Raw genomic sequence first — 22249 nt, 5'->3', positions numbered from 1 at the left:
TTGGGTCCTGGGAGAGAAGCCAGATGTCAAGGACAGGCCTCCAGGTCAGTGGAGGAATATTTTTGGAGTCCACTGCCTCTCCCGGGCTCTGGAACAAAACCTGCATTGTAGCTGCTGCCTGGGACCCCACTCCGGGAGGAGGAGGGGCTCCTGGGCTGGCTGATGATCTGATGATCGCTGGGAGAAGGCGGGAGGGGCCAGGGGGAGGCTTGGATAGCCTGGAACCAGGACTTGATCCATTCGTCCCGATGGAATCTTCCCTCCTGATAGGATTTCCTCGAGAAAAACAAAAGGAAAATTGAGAGCATCTTTGCCAAAGCATCCAGCGGAAGGAAAGCTGGAGCAAAGTTAATCATTATTTTCTTCCTGGCTCTCCAGGCCGGAGATAACCGGCGATGAGAACAGGAACACTTGCCATCGCCTGCTCGGTCTACCCAGAGATAGGAGCCCTTTCCTTGCAGACAAGCAACACAGAGACTCTGTCCAGCTGTGCCGAAGTGCCTGGGTACAGCCAGAGACCGCGGCGTGCTCTTCTCCACAGACCCAGAGAGGCACCTAATCTTACCCTGACTCACCGACGTCCTCAAGCCCCAGCAACACCCCTACAAAGCCCCTCTTTGGGGGAAGGAAATGCCGGGGTGAGAGAATCCGCTGCAAATACGGTGGGTTAGTCCAGGGAGAGGCCAGGAGTCCCCTGGAGAGGGACACACCGCCCTGCTCTTGAGAAGAAGGCCACACTGTGTTGCACTTCCATATTACTGAGGCAGGATTTCTAGGCGGCTGGTCTGTTCCACCGGCAGGAAGTGATCCACGAGCTACGACTTTTGGTTTGGAATCTGCTACTTCCAACCGATCAGAAGCTGGTCCATTCCCTGACCCTCCGGAAGCTTCGGTTTTCTCGTGTGTGAGGTGGGGAGAATCACAGGGTGGTGGCCGGCACGGGAGCCGAGGGAAGGGTCTTCCGCCGCCTTTGGCAAGATCGCAGGCCATCCTAAGTCCGTATCTCAGCGGTCTGGTCCGCTCCCTAGAACATTCCGGTGAACACAGCTTTCTAGCAGCGACAGCCTCAGAAAGAGACGGCCAGGGCCAGTCACCGGCCTTCAGCAGGGAGGGCAGCTGACAATGTTGGAGCGCTACGATGGCCACGGGTACAGATGCACGGCCTGCCGGGGCCACGCGGGCTCTGATATCGTGGGAGGCTGATACGGCATCCAGGCAGCCTGGTCCTCCGGGAGGACAACAGAGGATTCCTGGTACCTCTTTCTCAAAAGGGCAGAGTGTGCACGCTGGGTCTGTGGCTTCTGTCACATCCTGGTGACGCCGGGGCCAGTCCTGGGACCAGGAGCCACCGTCAGTGTCTATATGTACGTAAGAAATGCAGGGCTGGGCCAAGAGAAACACCACAGGGCCGGGAGGCATGCCTCTCAGGCTCACTTCCTGCTGGGATACATGAAGGCACATTCGAGAAGAGAAGAAAACCCAAGACTGAGTAACCATGGCTGAAGGGAAGCAAGTAAAAACGAGCTAAGATGCCATGGCTGACTTCTCACGGCTTCTCTCTCATCCCTGCTTTCGACGGCTTGTCCCCCAGGACTTTGGCGGAAGAAATGGTGTCGGGCTTTTTTCTGTGAATAATTGCCTGCCACCTCGAGCAACGATAGGCACATAACTCCTCACCCACTGGGCTGTTTCTTTGTTGTTTTCTGAAACCAAAGCCGCCCAGAGAATCTTCGGGATGTCTCATCCCCACCCCCCACCCCCACCCCCGTCTGAAAATAATGGCGTTTTCCCCAAGAAAGATGCTTTTTAAAATTTCCCCTTTGATGGGAACAGGTTAGCCCAAAATAACTGACCCTTCACCTGGGCCAGCCTTGGAGGAAGAGGTTGCAGCCATCCGAAATGGCAATTAACTCGTTAGCCTGTTAGACGCTTGTTTATTTGCACAGAAATAGCCCGACCTGTACAATCTCAACACCAGCTCTAGGAAACTGGCGGGCCTGCTTTTATTTTTAAACTTCAAAGTTTGTCTTGGAGATAAAGTCCTGTTTCCCCCTGACTTTCCCAGGGTTCTGCACGGGTGTGAAGGAATCACGGAGGTCGCGGACAATTACTTGCAACCTTCGAGGCACTGGAGCGCCTGATGGCCTTGTCTTTGTTCTTCTTGAGACAAGCTGCTTCCTTCCACAGGGCGACATATCAACCAGGATTTATTTCACCCTTCTGTTTGTTTGTTTATTTTTTGCAAAGGTACCCCACTTTGTGATCTAGTTGAGTTCAATAATATAATATTTATATTATATTATTTATATTATATTGACTACTAGGCTCTTGGACGAATGTGACATATAAAAGAGGAATAAGACAGGTCCTTTAGAAAGTGAAATAGAGGGGCGCCTGGGTGGCTCAGTCGGTTAAACGTCCGACTTCGGCTCAGGTCACGATCTCACAGTCTGTGAGTTCGAGCCCCGCGTCGGGCTCTGGGCTGATGGCTCAGAGCCTGGAGCCTGCTTCCGATTCTGTGTCTCCCTCTCTTTCTGCCCCTCCCCCCCTTCATGCTCTGTCTCTCTCTGTCTCAAAAATAAATAAAAACGTCAAAAAAAAATTAAAAAAAAAAAAAAAAAGAAAGTGAAATAGAAAGGTCATCTGCAAAGCTTGTTTGGGGCTGAAGGAAAGCTGCCCACTGTGTGTTTACGCTAGCCTCGTCTGAATTTTCCAGAACCATCTGTCCATTGCCATCCTCCACCTCCCCCCCCCACCCCCAGAGTCCTTCACTCATTCAGGCTGGGGAGCCAAATGCCCACTGGAGTCCAGCCGCTGTGCTCGGACTTGGGGTAGACCCTCCCGGCATGCATCGCCACCCACCTCCCTCCCCCCCGCCACAGTCTTTTCTGTTTCCTTTTTTTTTTTTTTTAACATTTATCTATTATTAAGAAACAGAGAGACAGAGCATGAGCAGGGGAGGGGCAGAGAGAAGAGGAAGACACAGAATCCAAAGCAGACTCCAGGCTCTGAGAAGCGAGCACAGAGCCCGACGCCGGGCTTGAACTCACAAACTGCGAGATCGCGACCTGAGTCGAAGTCGGACACTCAACCGACTGAGCCACCCAGGCGCCTCCCCCACCCCCACTGTCTTTTCTGTCACAGCCCGCAATTCCCTTTCCAAGTCCTCCGGCCTGCCCCCCTCCCCTCACCCCAGATCCTGTCCTGGCCCTCTTGCAGAGAGCTCTGTTTGCCTGATGGATACTCCACTCCCTGTAAGTTATTATGTTTCTGGATCCAAACACATGGGGGACTCTACTTCTAGGAGCATGTGCTACATCAGAATGGCTTTCAAACTTTCATGCTGGTGACCTACAACTTGGTGCACGCGCGCACACACACACACACACACACCTGAGTCAAAAATCTCGCAAAGCAACACTTCCTGTTACTACATACCGTGCCTTCTGTTATTTTCCTATTCTATTCTAACCACCCTACCCCACCCCCACATTTACAACATCCTGGTTGAAATCCACTAAAGTGGTTTCCCAATCCCCTAATGGTTTATGGTCAGCGGTTTGGAAAACACTGGCTGAAATCCGAATGAAAGGGCATCGAGGGTGTCCCGCAACTCAGTGTTCCCACGGACACTTCTTCTCCTGCCCTTTGCCCCACATCCCACCTGCCCCTTGTGATGAAATAACAGTTTAACATCTCTAAATGCCCCTTTCACTCAAGGACTAACTCAATTAGGACTGAGCTAGTGGGAGCCTGAAGCCGATTAAGGGCAAACAAAGGAAGCTTTGGGGTTTACCTTCAGCTTTTATGTTTCCAGGAGTTTTTCTCTCTTCCCAAGCTTAGTCCTAGGCATCAAAGGGAAGGAGGGAGAGAGGAGGGAGGTGGAGAGGTAGGGAAGGGGGAGGGAGACAGGGAGGGAAGTAGTGGGGGGAGCGAGGGAGAGAGTGAAGGAGGGAAAGGGAAGGGAGGGGTGGAGGGAGGAAGGAAGGGGGGAAGTAGGGAGGGAGGGAGGAGGACCCCACCACACACATGCCCCTTCACCTGCTGAGGGCAACCAGTGCCAGGACTGGTCGACCACACCTCGCCCGGTCCATCTGTCCAAGGCGAGCCGCAGCTCTCCAGGGGGAGCTGTGCAACTTTGTTCCCTCCCCACTCCCTCCCGTTTCTCTTCTTCCCCTCTCACAATTCTCTATCAGACTGTCTATCCAGTCAGCAAATGACCGTGGGATTTCTGCTATGTGCTGTCTCTCCCAACAGAGGAGGACGACCCTGAAGAAGACAGACAGGTCCCTGAAATCTTGGAGCTCTCTGGGCCTGCCAGTCACCGCATGGGAACGATGAGGGTGTTCAGTGGGGGAGAAAGGAGGGCGCGGTGCTCTCGGGGCTTATGGTCAGAGCTGATCCCCGACTTGGTCCACGGGCTTCTGTGACATGTCCACAAATGTTGCGGGTGCCTTGGATGTCCCCCGTCATGCCATTTCTAGGGCACAGCCCACGAGTGGACATTCTTAAGAAGATGTTGGTGGCATGGATGCTGCTCTCCAAGCCCCTAACCACAGGGCGGGGCAGCTCCCTGCTCTGACAGTCAGAGCTCATCACCTCCCTTCCCATCCTCCCCCCGCAGCTCAGCCAAGGCATCCGTGGGGCCAAAAGAGCTGAGTGGCCCTTCGGCTTCCCTGCCTTGCCTGACACAGACACGCAGAGCATGCTTGGTGGACATTTGCCGAATCCACTGAAATGGTCCATTTAGGCCTCTCTACAAATCTGGTCCCTCCTAGACCAGGGCCATCCGACAGAATGTCAATGTGGGCCACACCAAAGCGAAAAGGAGCAGGTGAAATTAGTTTTAGTACGACTGCATGTTTCACGTGACTCCATATACCACAAACATTAGCATCTCAACATACGATTATTAAACTTATCGATAAGATACGCGTAAGGGGTGCCTGGGTGACCTAGACCTATTTCGGCCTGGGTCATGATCTCGCAGTTCGTGAGCTCGAGCCCCGCCTCGGGCTCTGGTGCTGATAGTTTGGAGCCTGGAGCCTGCTTCGGATCTGTGTCTCCCATTCTCTCTCTCTCTCTCTCTCTCTCTCTGCCCCTCCCCTGCTCACACTGTTCCTCTCTGTCTCAAAAACCAAACGTGAAAACGATTTTTAATAAGATGTATGTGACTTATTATATAAAGCTGTTAGTTAGAGTTCATGTTCTTTTTGTTTGCTTTTGGTACTGGATCTTTGAAATCCAATATGTGTTTTACGTCGCTGCACATGTCAATTTGGAACTGCCACATGTAAAGTGCTCCACAGCCACATGTGGCTTGTGGCTGCTGTCCTGAGCAGCAGCTCTAGACTCCCCCGCCCCCAGACCTCGGGGTGTCTAGGGTAGAGGTCGGACGCGGTTCAGAAGGAAGGCAGTGAGTAGAGCCGTGGTATCACAGGCTACAAAGCAAGCTGCTTCCAGAAACCTTACCCCCGCAGCCCCGCGACGACCCCCGTCCCCCCTTCCCTACAATCCTCCTCATTTGCCTTCCCCACCCACCCCCGTCTCTTGGGTGGGGACAATGGCAGCGGAAGAAATAAAAGGACTTGATGTGTGAACAGCTGTCACGGACCATCTGGCTGCCCCTGGTGAGGAGCCTCAGCTGACCCCACACCCGGCCTAACCCCGTTACCTGGAGAGGGCCAGCCTAGAAGCACTCCCCAGCAACACGCACATCTCTGCTGGCTGCATTTGGCTCAAGGGTAGTGACAGCTGAGTTCGATGACCGTGTCCGTGGTGTGGCTTCTGAAGACTCGTAGCCTCCAATCAATTTAGGTCGCCTTTTCTGGGATGGTGGAGACACGCACAGACTGGCAATTCGACGTGAGCTCCTTTTATTAGAAATAATCAACCAGATGGCCCTTTGCGACAAGTCGATGTGCCCTTTGTATAGTCAGCGCTGTTCGGCCTGCTTGGTTTTGAGCCGGATCCCGGCGCTGTTCTCCCCGACAAGAATCCATTTCCCTCCCGTAAGTGCGTCAGCCTTTCCATAAGGGACAACTTGGAGCAGAGCACAACGCCAGCTTGTCATATGCCAGACTGCTAGCACCTCGGTTCCAGAACGTTGCAGCTGGGATGGTCTTACTTCTCCCCTAGGCCTGGGGATTTGAATGTTCCCTTGTAAGTACAACACTTTCTTTCAGATGAAAGCTTATGGGGGCCCTTGTTGAAGACAGATTCTTCTGCAGGAGCCAGCAGATGGGCACAGAGCCTCCCCCCTTCCTCCTCCCCTGCCATTCCTCGAGGATCTCTGTGTGACCAGAGCTGGCTAGAAAACCGATGATTCTAGGCAAGCCACTCATCGTACACATCAGATAAGCAAGGCCCAGGGGCGCCTGGGTGGCTCAGTCAGTTGAGCGTCCGACATCAGCTCGGGTCCTGATCTTGTGGCTCATGAGTTCGAGCCCCACCTCGGGCTCACTGCTGTCGGCGCGGAGCCTGTCTCAGATCCTCTGTGCCCCTCTCTCTGCCCCTCCTCCGCTTGCGCTCTCTCAAAAAAGAAATAAAACATTTCAAAAAATTAAAAAAAAAAAAAAAAAAAAAAAAAAGATAAGCAAGGCCCAGAGCAGTTGTGGGCGCCACGGTCGCACCATGCTGTGACAGATCAGAACCCGCCCTAAATTCCAAGACTTCTATTTTAGTGCTAGTGCTCTGTGCTTCCAGAAGGTTCTGTGGAAGATCTTTCTCAACAGAGAAGTGAGTTCTTTCTTAGAAATAAATTATGGAGACGATGGTTAGGATTTATAGTATCGAGAGCTGTATGGGAGGCTTTGTGCAGTGGATTTCACGTACATTTTCTTGGCTCCTCACGACAACTTAAGTATTTGATTATTGTCTTCATTTTACAGAAGAGGGGACTGAGGTTTGGCTATGCCACCCACGCAAGGCCATGAAGCCCGCTGGCAATAATGGTTGGGTTTGAACTTGGCCTGTTCCAAATCCAAGCCTTAACAGCTCAGATACTGCCTCCCACACATCCCAGGGCTCTGGGCATGGGTCACGTGAATGGAACACATAGCATATTTCCTCCCAGAAAAGGCATCATCAGTGGTAGTTAGGTTCCACGCCAGCCCACAAATTCAAAATCAAAATGGCTCTACTGCCTTAGTCCAAACATGGTCACCCCCACCGGTCCTCGGGACCTGGGAGCTGCTGGGACCTGAGTCCTACGTCCCCAGAAGCACGGGCACCGTGGGCTGCCAGCTGCCTTGAGTCCCTCGCCCCTCTGAGGCCCTGAGTCTGTGGAGCCTGGCCCTTGGAGAAGATTGGCTAGAAAAGAAACTGGACCTCAGCCACTGTGAGGTTGGAGGAAGCTTTGATGCAAACAGGAAAGGGGAAGCCCCATGAGGGTTCTGGGGGTAACTTAGAAAGAGAACAGGAGGATTCTAGATAGGGGTGCGGATGTCAGTAAAGACTCGGCCTGGGGTAGGAAGGCCAAATCCAGCAGATGAGAGTGGAGACAGCTCTCATGGGTCAGGTCCATGGGTCAGGGTGGTCTTTCTGTGTCTGACTGTATTTGGAGGACTGTACGTGACAGGTGAGGAACGGGCCGTTCGGCTGGTCCACGGGCAAAAGCCTGGAGTCAGACCCTGGATGCAGGCATGACATCTGCTCAGAGAGACCCTCAGGGATGTGCCCACTCCCCAGTCTGCCCCGTGACCTGCTCAGAATGTCTCTGACCAGCTGCCACCACTGTCCTAGTCCACCAAGAGCAATGGCCAACGTCAAAGACCACAGAGGTGCCAAGAGGTCTGACAGGGGATCTGCAGGGAGTCACTGAGGTCCTGAGGAAGGTGCCGGAGCTCCCCAGGAGGCTGGCCTTGCCTTCAACAAGAGCTCGGGACTGGACTGTCGCTGTCGCTCTAATCAGGAGACCCACCCTGAGAGCCTGTTGGACCAGGCGGCCGAAGCCCAGACAAACACTGCATGAGCTCACTGGTCTGCGATTGCAGCTTGGATGTGTTATCTGACATGTGGACTTTGGACCGAGGTTTTAACCAGAAAAAAATACGCATGAAATCTCGAAACAAAAGAAAATGTTAACTTGAAACATTCCACTTTATCTTACAGCTGTTCGGATCCAAACACCACTTAATGGCGAAGCCAAATTCTGTAATGGGCCCTCTGGGAAAGAAGTAGAATGAGGGGATTTCCAGAAATGGATAAGGAGGTTAGAGTCTGCAGGACATGAAAATTTTAAAAAGAAGGTGAAAGACCAGCCCCAGAGTTTGGTGGGAACTTTGACACAGGGCATCAGAGCACACAGCCCACCTTCCCTTCCACTGCCTCAGTTTTCCAGGACAAGGTTCGGGCCTTGTTTTGCGGGTGGATGTATATAATCACCTGCAGATCTGTGGATGCTTTAAAGCACGAGGGAGACGAGATCTCCACGCGGGAGCTTCGTGGATGCTCTTCCACGGACGTGGGTGGAATTAAAGCTGTGGACGGAGATGCGCCTGCTTAGGCGAGACGGTAGGGACACGAGGGGGTCTAAAATGGAGCCTTCATGTTAACCTTTAAAAGTTGGATAGAGAAGGAAGACCCAGCAAGCAAAACCGAGGAAGCCTATGGCGTGTGACCCATTAACTACTGTATTCCCCAGAACCAAACCCCGTGCGTTGCACAGAGTGAGTAATCAATAAGTAAGTATTTATTAAATTAATCAATATGTTACCTTAGCTCTCTTTTCCTAGGGAGGGAAACCAGGCTTGTGTTGATCAGCCATTGCTGTCATGGTGCTGTGTAACAAATGACCCCAAAGCTCAGTGACTCTCCAGCGTCATACCCAGTTCCAGTCTGTTCCACGTGTCCCATTTTGAGGCTGAGGCCGAGGGACAGTGGCTTCCTTAGGCATATGCCCTCACGGCAAGCACTTTCAGAGCCATTGCCCACAACACACCCACCCCAATTCTCTCAGCAAGTCACGGCCACGTCTGAAACCCAGAGGCAGGTAGTAGATGAGAAAGGGCATAAGCGTTAAGTTTTAGAGACTGAGGGATCTGGGTTCTGGGTTCAAATCCCAGTGGTGCCACTAGTAAATACATGAACTCAGCCAAATTAACCTATCCAAGCCTCGCTCTCCTCACCTTTAAAATGGGTAAAATAGTAGGTACTTTCAGGAGCTTTGGAGAAGAAACATTATACGCACAAAGCACCCAACGCATTACCTGGCACATAGTAGGTACCCAATGGTCAGTCGCTACCGTGGTCTGTGACCTCATCTCCTAACCTTAGTACGGAATATTAAAAGCTCAGCCGTGTTGATCAGAGCTACATGCTCACATCTCAGGCACAGCTGTGCCTCTATCCCCCAGCAGCCCTGTGGTAAAGCCCACTCTAACGGCAGCCTCTGGGATGTGCCCAGAGATAGGGGAAAAGGCAGGGAAGATAATCCACAAGTCTAAGGCAGACTGAAGCTAGTATCTTTCAAGTTTCCAACCCAGCCCCTGATCAAACGCCTCCCAGGTTTACTGGAGCCGCTGCTTAGTTTTCATCCAGTCCGGGCCCACACTTTTGCCTAGAGACATTCGTACAAGAACTCCTCCTGCTTCCTAGGCCCAGGCTTGAATTCTGCCTGTGTCTTGAGTAAAAGACCAAAATGTTAATGAGGAATAGTATTCTGCAGGCAGATAGCTTTTCCAAATGATACTTTTCCCAGATTGCCTCTGAACTAGACCTTGGCCTGAAATGTAATATCCAGAGCTTTTTTTTTTTTTTTTTTTTTATAGCTTGTGAGGCTTTTTTTTTCCATGAATGCTCATGTAAAGATGAAGAATTCATACGATCCAATGAAACGTCTGGCATCGGTCCCAGGTTTATTCACTGAAGGCGATACTCTGTTGTTCTCATCCACTATTTGGTAAATTACCAGCAACGCTATCAGAGAAATTGATGAGTAGAGCTGGTGTTGTCACCCTGATCACATTGACCATTTAGTACGCTTGTCTTTATAGCTCTTAAGAAATGTATTTCCGTAACTCAGCATTCTTTCTCAAATCTTCAGCAACAGATTGTATTCGACATTAATGCATTCACTCCACAGTATTTATTGAGCACCTATACGTGTCCCATGCTAGGGGCTGGGAATTTATAGTAAATAAATACTCAGCCACTGCCTTTGGGGAAAAAAATTAGATGAAGGAACACAAACCCAAAGAGTATAAAATTTGGCTAAAACCACACCGCACATTTGAGCCGAGATGGGGAGTCGTATATCCTAACAGGACCAGCTACATCATTTGCAAACGTAGTAAATGACATTAGGAGGCCCCTGTCCAAAAATTGTTAAGAATCTCAAGACACCGACAGCAGAGAACTAAGCCAAATGCAGCATCCTTCTGTCTCCCGCCCATGCAACCGGCCCTCTTCTCTGGGTCATATTTTTTAAATCAGTTTCTACTAATTCCATAATTAAATGAGTACGAAAGAAAGAGGGAGTGCTGTCGAATATAGATGGAACCACCCATGAGGCCGAAGATAAAAAACAAAACAAGCAGGAAATTCACATACGGTATTTCTGTTTGCTGGCCTGTTGTCAAAGTGAAGTGTTTGGTTAGAGTCTTGCCTTGATAAGTTCCTAGCAGAACACCACAGTTTGAATTTCTGAGTGCTTTCATCCCACACAAAGGAGTTAGAATTTTCCAACACGCTTATCTGTGCACAGACTCTGAGGAAAAAGATCTTACGTACACGGCCAAGCCGGCCACTGTACTGTGTGCGTTGGAATACAGAGCAAGCTACGTCTGTGGCGTTTCTGGTTTCTCTCTTTTCAAAGGGAAACATCGGCTGCCAAAGGAAGGGAGGTCAGAACAACCATACCCTTCAGTAGGGGAGACCAGTTGTCCCAGGAGATTTCCTTCCCTTCTTCTGATCCCCTGTGGGGCTGGGTCCCCCAAGGTGCAGAAGTCCTGCCAGAAGCCCCCGGGCCAGGCTTCAGCATCAGCTGGGGACATGGGATCTGGCGGCACTGGGAGCCGTTCCCCACTGGGCCCAGATGTCCTCTTAATGGTTTACACACCCTCTCTGTATCTGTTTCTAGTTTTCAGGCCACAGAGCCAAGTGTGACATCAAACATCCCTCGAACTCGTCGTCTTGCAGAGCCAGGTTGGGGGAAAAGGAGTCAGCTGCGAAGAGCGGTCTTCTTCTCTTGCCCCTTCTCCTGTCTCATGTTCTCGTCGCAATTCTTCAGTCTAAAATTCATTTTCAGGGGCGCCTGCGTGGCTCTGTTGGTTAAGCGTCCGGCTTCGGCTCAGGTCATGATCTCACGGTTCGTGGGTTCGAGGCCCGCGTCAGGCTCTGTGCTGATGGCTCGGAGCCTGGAGCCTGCTTCCGATTCTGGGTCTCCCTCTCTCTCCACCCCTCTCCCGCTCGCACCGTCTGTCTGTCTCTCTCTGTCTCTCAAAAGTAAACATTAAAAAAAATTCTTTTAAATAACAAAATAAAAATAAAATAAAATAAAATTCATGTTCAAAAGCCCCCAAGTCGTTTCTCAGCAGCAGACTGGGCACTGAAGAGAGGGATGATGGGAAGGTGGGGCCCACCTGCCTGGCTTCCCCTCCACGCCTCCATTGCCACATTCTCAGAATTCCGTGCCCAAGTGTTAAAGAGGAGGGCCCTGAACACCATCCTGGGCCACAGCAAGAGTTTAAGTAGCTTGGACTCAGGTAGCCCTGGAACAAACAGGAATCCCCCAAGCTCTGTTCTTCCTCCAGCTTTGCTATTAATTGGCTGTCCAATCCCAAGCAGAGAGTTAACTCCAGAGCCAACAAAGGGATGGGTGGGTATGGGATGGCCTGCTCCACAGGGGGTTGTAAAGGGTTTCAGAAGGAATTCATCAAATTTGAAGCTCCTTGGAAGGAATAATGAGGCCAGGTCCCTGAATGTATTACAGTAGGAGGTAAAGGGGGTGGCTCCTTTGAAGGGAAGAGAGGTAGATACTTCTGTGCCACTTTAGGGAAAGAAAAAGAATCAATCTCTCTCTGCCTTCTCTGTAGCACGTGCACACACACACACACACACACACAGGTAAAACAAAATAAAATAAAATTAATAGTAATAACAATAAAATAGAAATTTCCATCACATTGATAAGTTAGCCGTAGAGGATTTAAAATGGCTTTGGGTAAAGTTTCCCAGGAAAAGGAGAAGCATCCTTCACCATAGTTTGTTCATTGTTGTTTTCTAGAAGCACTCTGGGCCCCTTTACAACCACCCTCCTTACGCATCTCAATGAAGGCCTCAGCATGAAGTCTGGTCAGGCACTGAATCCGGAGGACAAGGCCCTTGCAGAAAGTCTCAGGATGCGTGGCAACCTGCCCAAGGGCTCATGTGTTTATTCTCTGCATCCCATGGTAAATTGAAGAGGTTTCAACTGAAATAAAGACGATAGAATGTTAACACATCATGAAGGATTTTGTTAATATGATACAATTCATGTTAAAGTTTAAGGAGCCCCAGATAGCCAAACAATCTAGAAAAAGAACAAATGTGGAGCTCTCCTACTTCCTGATTGCAAAACTTCCTGCAAAGCTCTAACAAGTGCAAGACAGTATGGCACTAACCTAGGGACAGACATATAGGTCAATGGAGTAGAACAGAGAGCCCAGAAATAAGCCCTTGCCTATACGGTCAGTGGATTCTCAGCAAAGTTTCCAAGGTCATTCAAATAATTCTAACTTGGTCAAAGACCTAAACGTGAACACCAAAACTATAAAACACTTTCTAAAAACTTTTTCAAGTTTGGGGCGCCCTTCAGCTCACAGTCACAGCTCACAGTCTGTGAGTTCGAGCCCCGCATCAGGCTCTGTGCTGACAGCTCGGAGCCTGGAGCCTGCTTCAGATTCTGTCTCCCTCTCTCTCTGCCCCTCCCCCACTCATGCACGCACATGCGTGCGCGCTCGCTCTCGCTCTCTCTCAAGAATAAATAAACATTAAAATTAAAAAATTTTTTTTCAAGTTTATTTTCAGAGAGAGCCAGAGAGAGAGAGCGTGAGCAGGGAAGAGGCAGAGAGAGAGGGAGAGGGAGAGAGAATCCCAAAATCCCAAGCAGGCTCCTCGCCACCAGCGCAGAGCCCGACGTGAGGTTCCATCTCATCAATTATCAAACTGATAATGACCTGAACCAAAATCAAGAGTCAGACACTTAACTGGCTGAGCCACCCAGGCACCCCTAAAACTATAACACTCTTAGAAGGGAACATAGAAGGCAATCTTCATGACATTGGTTTTGGCAATGATTTCTTAGAAACGACATAAAAAGCACAAGCTTCAAAAGAAAACATATAAAAATAAGACTTCCTCAAAACTTTTGCAACAAAGGACACTATCACGAGAGGGAAACAAAAGCCCAAAGAATGGGAGAAAACGTTTGGAAATCATGTATCTGATAAGGGATTACTCTCCAGAATATATAAAGAAGTCTTGGGACTCAACAGCAAACAACCCAATCTAAAAATGGGTGAAGGACTTGAACAAACATTTCTCCAGTAAGCCTGTGAAAAGATGCTCAACATCACTAGCCATTAGGAAAGTGCAAATCAAACCACAATGAAATACCCGCTCACATTTGTTAGGATGGCCATTATGTAAAAAGAAAAGAAGGGAAGGGAGGGGAGGGGAGGGGAGGGGAGGGGAGGGGAGGGGAGGGGAGGGGAGGGAAGGGAAGGGAAGGGAAGGGAAGGGAAGGGAAGGGAAGGGAAAGGAAGAAAGAAAAATAACAAGTGATACATGATACCTGTTGATGAGCATGTGGAGAAAATGGAACCCTCTTGCATTGCTTATGGGAATGTAAAATGGTGCAGCCCCTGTGGAAACCAGTTGGGCAGTTCCTGGAAAAGGTGAACATAAACCTTCCACGTGATCCAGCACTTCGACTCCTAAAATTCAAAAGAATCGAAAGCAGGGGCTCAAACAGCTCTTTGTCCATCCATGTTCACAGCAACGTAATTCACGGTAGCCCAAAGGTGGAAATGACCCAATTGCCCATCGAGCAATGGAATGGATGAACAAAATGTGATATACACACCGGGTGGGGCGTTATTCAGCTTTAAGAAAAAAGGAGACCCTGACACGTGCCTCAACACGGAAGAACCTTGAAGCCATTACGCCGAGCGAAGTAAGCCGGCCACAAAAGGACAAATACGGCAATAATTACACCCGCACGAGGTACCCCGAATAGTCAATTCCATAGAAACGGAAGGTAGAACGGAGCTTACCCGAGTCTGGGTGGGGGAGAATGGAAAGTTCTAGTCTAATGTGTGCAGAAGGACACCCTACTCTTATCTCACCAGATCGTGAACATTTTAAGTCAATTCTACCTAAAAGTCAGCCTCTTCCATTGCGACTGCTGACAGGGCTGGACAGCCCAGCACAGGCCCACCGGGTGCCGACGTCACATGCTCCCTTTGTGCGTGTGTCACAGGGGGGCCTCCCGAGCCCACCCAGCCCCTCACGGAGGGCAGGCCAGGGGTCTCCAGGCCAAGGCTGCACACAAGGTCCAGATGCCGGCCTCTGCACCCCGGTCGCTGGCTGCCATTTCTGCCTGGGGTCTGGCTGGCTCCGGGCTGGACTTCAGAGAGAAGGGGTTCTCGGGGGCCCCAAACTCTCTTGTCCCTCCTCCTCCTTTTTTCTCCTCTTCTTCTTTCTCTTGGTGCTCCTCTTCCTCTCCCTGGTCCTCCTCGCCCCCCCAAAGCCCAGGGGTAGCTGTCCAGGGTGAGGGACCCCACTGTCCCTCTCCATTTTTACCAGCCATGTTTTGTTTATACCCACGGATCCTCTCCCTTTCTGAGGCCTCGGTGTTCGGAAAGGAGAATCAGAAGGCTTTAAGCCCGCGTCTTCTTCCTCCCCTTCGGTGCCGCACTGAGGGCGCGGGGCTCGCAGCCCGGTCGTTCCTGGAGTGGGGGTGGGGGGGGATGGGGGGAGGAACCTTCGCGCAAGTCGGGATCTGAAAATGTCACCCGTGCGCCACAGCCGCCTCGCACTGGTGGTAAACTGACACCTGGCGAGGTTGAACGATGCGCCCAGGCCCATCGGCCGGTCGGGGTCACCGTGCAAGGCTGCCCATCTGTCGGTGCCAAGGCTGGGTGCCTTCCACCGCAGCCACCGGCCTGGGGCTGAGGACGGTCTGCCTGGGACCCATCCTGGTCCTCATCACCATGCTTCAAGCCTGGGAACGCACAGCACTCCCTCCCCTGCCTTTCCAGCCCCTCGGGCTGCTGTCCTGCAGCTGTGTGGGGTGGGCCTGCCCAGCCCTGCTAATTGGACACAGCTGTCCCACCAGCATCCCTGGACTTGGCCGTGAGGCTGTTCCAGCAACACATGTGGTTTCCCGCTGAACTTAGAGTGAAAGTCTCTCCAGCTGGGGGGCCGGATCAGCAGGTGGCACAGTGGGGCGGGTTCCTGCCCCCCTCCCGGGGGGCAGAGGTTCCGGTTTGCTGCTTCTCATGGAGACCAAAGCCGGCAGAGATGGTCCCGGCAGAGCACGCACCCTCCCGCCATTTCGTCTTGCCTCTGCAGAGACCGAGGCCACCCGAAAAACAAGCAGAAACAGAACCAAGCCTTCCCCCCATCATCCAAGTACAGCGTGTTCCCCGTTGACCTTCGGAAAAGATGGGTACGTAGAAAGAAGCAGAAAAGATCGCCCGGCCCTGCCGGGCGGCCCTCTGGCAGCATCTGTGTGTGCTCCCTGCTGACTTCTGCACATGTGTTCTGCTCCCTCCCACCACCTGCTCGGGCCAGGCCCAGGCCTTCTTTGAGATACAGTAAGGCCAACAGATCAGGAGATGACCGCCAGGGAGAGGAGAGTTTGGGGCTCACGGGACGGGTTTCGGGAGAAAGGGGCACATCGCGTCATGGGCGGCGGGGCACGCAGGGAGGCATCAGGGTGGGTCGGGAGGGAGATGGAACCAGAGGACACGTGGGCAAGAGCCTTTCCTGTGGTTTCTGCAGAAACAGGGCACACAGGCTGAGGGCTGGCTAGCTCGAAGGCTTTCAGGGTCCTACGGCATGTCCCCTGTTGGACAGAACGTCCCTTGTTGTCCGGTACCTGGCCCTGGGCAGGGAGGGCAGGTGGATAGTGGTCCAGAGCAAGGGAGGGATCTAGGGGGGTGGGTCTGGGATGAGCTCTGCATTGGTCGCTCTGCATTTGAAGAGCAGGAGCTCTGGGTCAGGTGTTGACCATCTTTGGGAATCGGTGAGCCCTGAGAGACGTAGTCTTTCCGGGGTCCACAAGGGCCCCAGATGTCAAAGCATCAGAAAACAAAAAATAACAGCCACAGTTATTTCAGGACAGAAGCCACCTAGATGGGGGACAGTACTCCCCAGGACAGTGCTGGTCCCATTAGGTGCCCTGCCCTTCTTCCCGGAGCCCTCTGCGGGAGAGGGCAAAGTAGGGGGGCCCACCTGCTCCCTTCTCGTCTGTGCTCGGATGGAAACGCACTTGGCCCATCCCACCCACCACCCCATGGAGCTCCGAGTGCAAAGCTCTCTCCTGGGTGTTCCCAGCTGGCACTCTCAGGACACAGATGGAAATCCACGAGGACAGGGTCAAAGCAAAGGTCCACACCCCTTCCTCCAGGCCCTTGTCACTGGCCATGCACAGCTCTCTTCCTTCAGGCCGACTGCCCTCCCAGGATGCTTTTCAGTGCTCAGTCCGCCCACAAGGTCACCAGACTCTCAGAGACAAATGCGATCCCGACACTGGACACCCCGTACCTCCCCCCCACCCCCCACACACACCCAGGACCGTTGTGGCCAAAGAGTTCACGTCTTAAACATTTCCTATGTCATTAAGAACTCTTCGCAAAACCATTTACCTATTTGCATAATTGTCCACTTTTGATCATGTCCTCATTTCCTGCAAGGCTCCCCCACCCCTCACCAGACCTGGGAGGGAAAAGAGGCTTCTGTCAAGGGCTCCTAATGCTTGCTCGCTCCTTCCTGACGCTACGCATGCTCACACACAGTGACAACGGAAGAAATTAATGAGGAGGCACCTTGTAACCACGCCAGCCTGATCGTGCAAATCTCTCGCCCTTTCCAAGGCTGGCTCTCAGCCAAGACTGTGTCCTGTTGCTCAGCGGAATGGGCAAGGGCACAAAGCTATCCTTTGTGTCTTGTTTTCTTCTGTGGAAATGAAGCTGAGTTCTCTGAACCAGCCTCCCAGTATGCCAGGGCTGGTATTATTACTCCCAGAACGCCAGGGATCTCATTACTTTTGTGTCCTGCCAGGTGCCCCGCTCAGGGCCAGGCATGCACCTCGCTGCATCTCCTTGAGAGAAGACTGCATTTTACGGGGACGTAAACTCAAATATCAAGAATAAAATCTGCTTAGTGAGAGCCAAGCAGAAAAGCCTAGAGCGAGGACCTGCCCGGATCCACACCCTCATTGCCCTGGGCTCACGCAAGAAGGGCGAGCGTTTAAGGTCTCCGACCTACCTGAAACAGAATCCAGACAGAGCCCCTGGGGTTAATTTGAACGTGGGGATCTCAACTTGGTAGAGAAGGGTGGAAGATGTTAAGTTCCACGAGTAGTTAAATAAACAAGCTTTGGCTTACCGAACCCTGCCAAGTAATTCTTACTGCGCATCAAATTCATCTTATGGGCAGTGAATGAGGAAAGGGGACTGAAGGAAGAGGAAGAGAGATTCAGGGAGAGGAAGCCTCAGACGGGACAGAAAGAGAAATGCAGAGCAGAGAGAGCTGGTGAGAGGCGAGCAGAGGCAACCTTGAGGAGGAAGCCAGGAGGCGGAGGCCCGGAGAAAGAGGCCAGTGATCCCGACTTCTGTTCTCTCTATCATTGAGAAAGCCGAAGGCTGCCAAAGTGACTCAAAACGGGTAGGCTCAGCTGACCCCAGAGAGGAAGGCATCTTCAGGGCAGGTGGTGACAGAGCAAACCAGAGGTCAGCTCTGAGGTGCAGGCCAGGTCGGAGTTGTCAGCCCTACAGGGTGTCAGAAACACCTTGGGCCTCCTGAAAACTGAGATGCCAGGGGCTCCCTGGCTCAATCAAACGTATTCTGCCTTCATATTATTAGTAATTCCATATCCGAGGGCTTGGGATTAAACCTGATTGGGTCCCTTCGCGCATCACCCCTACTCCTGATCTGGGCCCCACATCCCCTACATATTCTGTATCTCCCACCTCCAGGGCCCTCCCCGCCTACTGAAGAAGGCATACCTGAATAAATCATTGTTAACACCCAGCAAAGGGCATAACTATCACATATGGGGCATTTGAGGTGTCAAAAAGTCTACCAGAGACCTTGGGTTGAGGCCCTAAAAATCCCTACGCAACTATAAACGGGGAAGCAGCCTAGTACCTGGGGTTTGATTTGCCCTCCACAGCTTTCTGAGCATGCTTCCCTGGTCACCCCACGATCCAATGCATCACAGCGGAAAAGGCAGGTGCGAGTCAGAGATCTGGGTTTGATGCCTGACCCTGCCCTTTATGAGCTCCGTGGACTTGGGCAGTTCATTCAACCTCTCCCAGCTTCTGTGTTGAGTTTTAAAATGGTACCAAACCACTGCCTAAGTCAAGCAGTATGACAGGGATAAAGGGCTTTAAGCTATAATTCTCTATAAATGTACTAGAAATCTCAGTTGAGAGGGCACCTCTCCCGAAGGATGGTCAGGATAGATACGATTATTTCAGCTGAGTGGTCAGCGGTGATCCTTGAGGTCAGTCATGTTGGAAGGGCAGTTACCGGGCTGACCAATGACACGAAGAGCTGGGAAGCAGAGAAGGGAACCATGGCCCAGCCACGAGGCTTTGGGCATGGGGCCGTGGAGAAGAAACACAGGGACCACTGGGGATTCTGCCGGGACCCTGAGGAAGAAAGAGTGAGAGAGCATCAAGGCCCTGGGTGAGGCTGGCGTCTGTGGTAGCAGGAGGACTTCCTCCAAATGCTGATGGCTTTCTGTGGGGCACCCAACTCCACGAGGGCCAGGCTAGACCACGCAGCCCATCTCATTTATCACCTCACCTTTCTTCACGAGCAAGGCATGTGACACATGGTCGTTTCTTCGAGTGATTCAATGCATCAGTCAATGAATCCACAGAAGAAGGTCGTGCCAGGATACCTTTTCTTTCCTCTTCCCTTTCCAAATTACACAAAACCTGGAAGTAAATTTGATGTGGACCCACACGTAGAAGAGACGGTGTTTTCAGTATTTTAAGTGTGCTAAATAAAGAGGCTTAGAAAAAGGAAAACAGAGAGAAAGGGATTTTTAAAGACTGTGTGTGTACGTGTGTGCGTGTATGTGTGAGAGATGGACAGAGAGACAAGCCAACTGGCAGACTGACAGAAGCACCCAGATAGGTGTTCCCAAGGATCCTGGCTCCATAAGGGGCAGGGAATTTAAAATCTGGGAGTTGGCCTTTTTCTGCCTCTCCTCTGGCATCTCTTCGTGATTTTCTAGAGAGATCGGCTTAGCGAGCACCGGCTGGCCGCAAAGTGCCATGCGAGACGAGCCTGTGGGAAGCCGTGATGAATGGAGTCCACACTTCATCTGTCACCGGGAAATTGATTTCAGCAAGGCCACTGCTGTTTGAGACCTGGCTATGGCCTGTGGGTCTTGAGTTTCTTCTGCCAGCCCTAAAGCGGATGTACTCGAAGGGTGAGACAGAAGCCTGGGAGCCCCCCGAGGGCTTGCAAAGCCGAGGACCAACGACCCAGCGGGTTCAGTCTTAAGTGGGAATTGGGTAAATGTCCGTGAGAAGACTTGCGAGCATCCAACAACCAGAGGGACACCACCACCCCACACCCAGCCACACTCTTTCCTTGGCTCACAAGCCCTCTTCGTGAAAAGAACATCAAAAGTGAGGCTGGGTTGGGGGAAGTGGTGCTCTTTGGGGTGTGCAGACTTGCTTTTGACATCATTTTGCAACATTGGAGGCATGCCACGGGCCTGACCATCCAGATCTTGTGACCTCGCCCTTAGGCCATCCAGCCTTCACTCCGTAACAAAGCCACTGGGTGCTCACGGTGTTCTCACCTGGTGCTGGGGCCCCACCTAATCTCGCTGCCCTTCAGATGGGGTGGAGGGGAGGGGAAAGGCCACCACATTCCTCTAATCTGTGTCATAGTAGGAGACTGTCTTGTCCCTGCTGCACCCAGTTTGTGGCCTCACTGTCTCCCTTATTTTCTAAGTCTTCCTTGGAAGAACGCGATCTTCAGCATGTCTCTGCTTTCTCCGAGCTGAACCCTACTGTGACCATGTTCTTCAAGGCAGAAAGACCCAGAGCGATGGTCTGACAACACTGAGCCTGTTGTCATGGGAGCCTGGAGGGGGTGGCCCTGCGTTCTGACTCACTTTCATAAACACACATACGAGACACATGTGCACAGAGCGGGCAAGCCTTACCTACCTCTTCTTTTGTTTACTTTTTTATTTTATTTTATTTTATTTTTCTTTTAATGTTTTTTAATGTTTATTTGTTTTTGAGACAGAGAGAGACAGAGCATGAGTGGGGGAAGGGCACAGAGAGAGGGAGACACAGAATCTGAAGCAGGCTCCAGGCTCTGAGCCATCAGCACAGAGCCTGATGCGGGGCTCGAACCCACAAGCTGTGAGATCACGACCTGAGCCAACTGGGCCACCCAGGCGCCCCCTCCTTTTTTAAAAAAAATTTTTAATGTTTATTTAATTTTGAGAGAGACAGACAGACAGAGTGTGAGCAGAGGAGGGGCAGAGAGAAAAGGAGACACAGAATCTGAAGCAGAGTCCAGGCTCTGAGCTGTCAGCACAGAGCCCGACGCAGGGCTGTGAGATCATGACCTGAGCCAAAAGTCGGCCACTTAACCGACTGAGCCACCCAGGCACCCCCTTGCCTACCTCCTTAATGCCACAGAAAGACTCGAGAATTTCTTACATAGATAAGTATAGTTTCGATCACAACCCTTTCCAATCAACAGCTGCAGTACCAAATGGGAGTCTGGTGGCACTTGTGGTCAGAACTCCGAAAGACGGATTTGGTGGAGATGTTGGCCCAAGGCTTCTGGCAAGGACTTATGTTAGACTTCCTGTGCTTTCCCAGTGCTTCTGTTTGGAGATTTCTTCCTCGGCAAAACGGTCCTCAGCCACAGGTCGGCTCTGCCTTAACCGAGTCTGCTCTGGCTGGTGGGATCGAAGGACACCCACCTCTTCCAAATCCCCTATCCGGGCAGAGATTCTCTCCTGTGGGTCACCAGCCTCGTCCTCACAACCGTCCTGAAGGCTGGTAGTGCATGGCCTCCGTCACTTGCCGGAGGTAGCGAAGTGACCCTAGCACTTTTCATCTCTTAAGAGTTTGATGATTTACATTCAAAGATTTTTTTTTTTTTTTTTTTTTTTGACATAGGTATCAGGAGCAAAACCTCAGAATGTTTTGGATTTTTGGAAACATATGGTTTCGTGTTATGTTTGTTTTTAGTTGTGTGTGGGTGATGGGGGTGGGCGTGCTTAGGACTCCCAGCATGCCGCTCTTAAGAGTCCAAGCGTCACGGTGAGACGCCCCCAGCTCTCCCTGCACCAGGTCTGCTCCCACGCTCTGCCCACGATGCCTTTTCAGTCCATGCATAAGGAAAGGGGGGGCCCCCCCTAGAGGTTTAGGAACCGACTCTCAGACCCCGCAACAGGTGAGCGGCAGAGCCAGGTTTCAGGCCGTGGCAGGCAAGCGGGAGAGGCCAGATACCCTGACCTCCCTTTCTGAGAGCGTCCCTTGGGCACCGTCCCCGTCCGTCCTCCTGCGAGTCATGCACAGTTGCACCCGTTGGCACGGGACCCTGCACTGGCTTCCCCACCGCGCCCCAGCAGGACAGTGGCAGGATTTACGCCACGGCCCAGTACACCACCCTACCAGGACGTGCCGCACCCCTTCGGCCAGCCTGGGCCCCGTAAGAGACCAGCTTCAGTTCTCTGAGGTTCCAATTCCCCGGTTACGAAACAGGGATATCGTACCGATCCCGCCTACTGTCAGAACTTCAATTAGGCTTTAATGAAAGGGAGGAGAAAACACTGGCGAACTCACTCCCGGGTCTAGAATGTTCCACCAGGTCCTTATTAAGGTGGTCCGGTCAGCCCATTTTGGAGCTCTAGTGGGCGGGAGATCCCAGAGCAGCAGGCGGGAACCTGTGGCCCACTCTCCTCCACCCCCTGGATTAACAGATCCAAAGAGCTCTCACCACGTGAAAGCTCACCTCTAGGGAGGCAGTGACTTCCAGGCAGTGAATG

General features: G+C 51.9%; 1 long non-coding RNA gene across 1 annotated transcript; it reads right to left on the bottom strand.

Moving 5' to 3' along the window:
• Nucleotides 1-12132: 12132 nt before the first annotated feature.
• LOC122232118 lies at nt 12133-16963 on the bottom strand. Its single transcript, XR_006209477.1, has 3 exons — nt 16854-16963; nt 13775-13916; nt 12133-12412 (listed from the first exon to the last, which is right to left on the bottom strand). It is a non-coding gene; the product is annotated as an uncharacterized LOC122232118 (long non-coding RNA).
• Between the last annotated feature and the right edge of the window lie 5286 nt (nt 16964-22249).

This window comes from Panthera tigris, chromosome D2, assembly GCF_018350195.1.
Source record: "Panthera tigris isolate Pti1 chromosome D2, P.tigris_Pti1_mat1.1, whole genome shotgun sequence".
Classification (NCBI taxonomy): domain Eukaryota; kingdom Metazoa; phylum Chordata; class Mammalia; order Carnivora; family Felidae; genus Panthera; species Panthera tigris.
The sequence above is the reverse complement of the archived record's forward strand: the minus strand, read 5'-3'. Positions and strand labels throughout refer to the sequence as shown.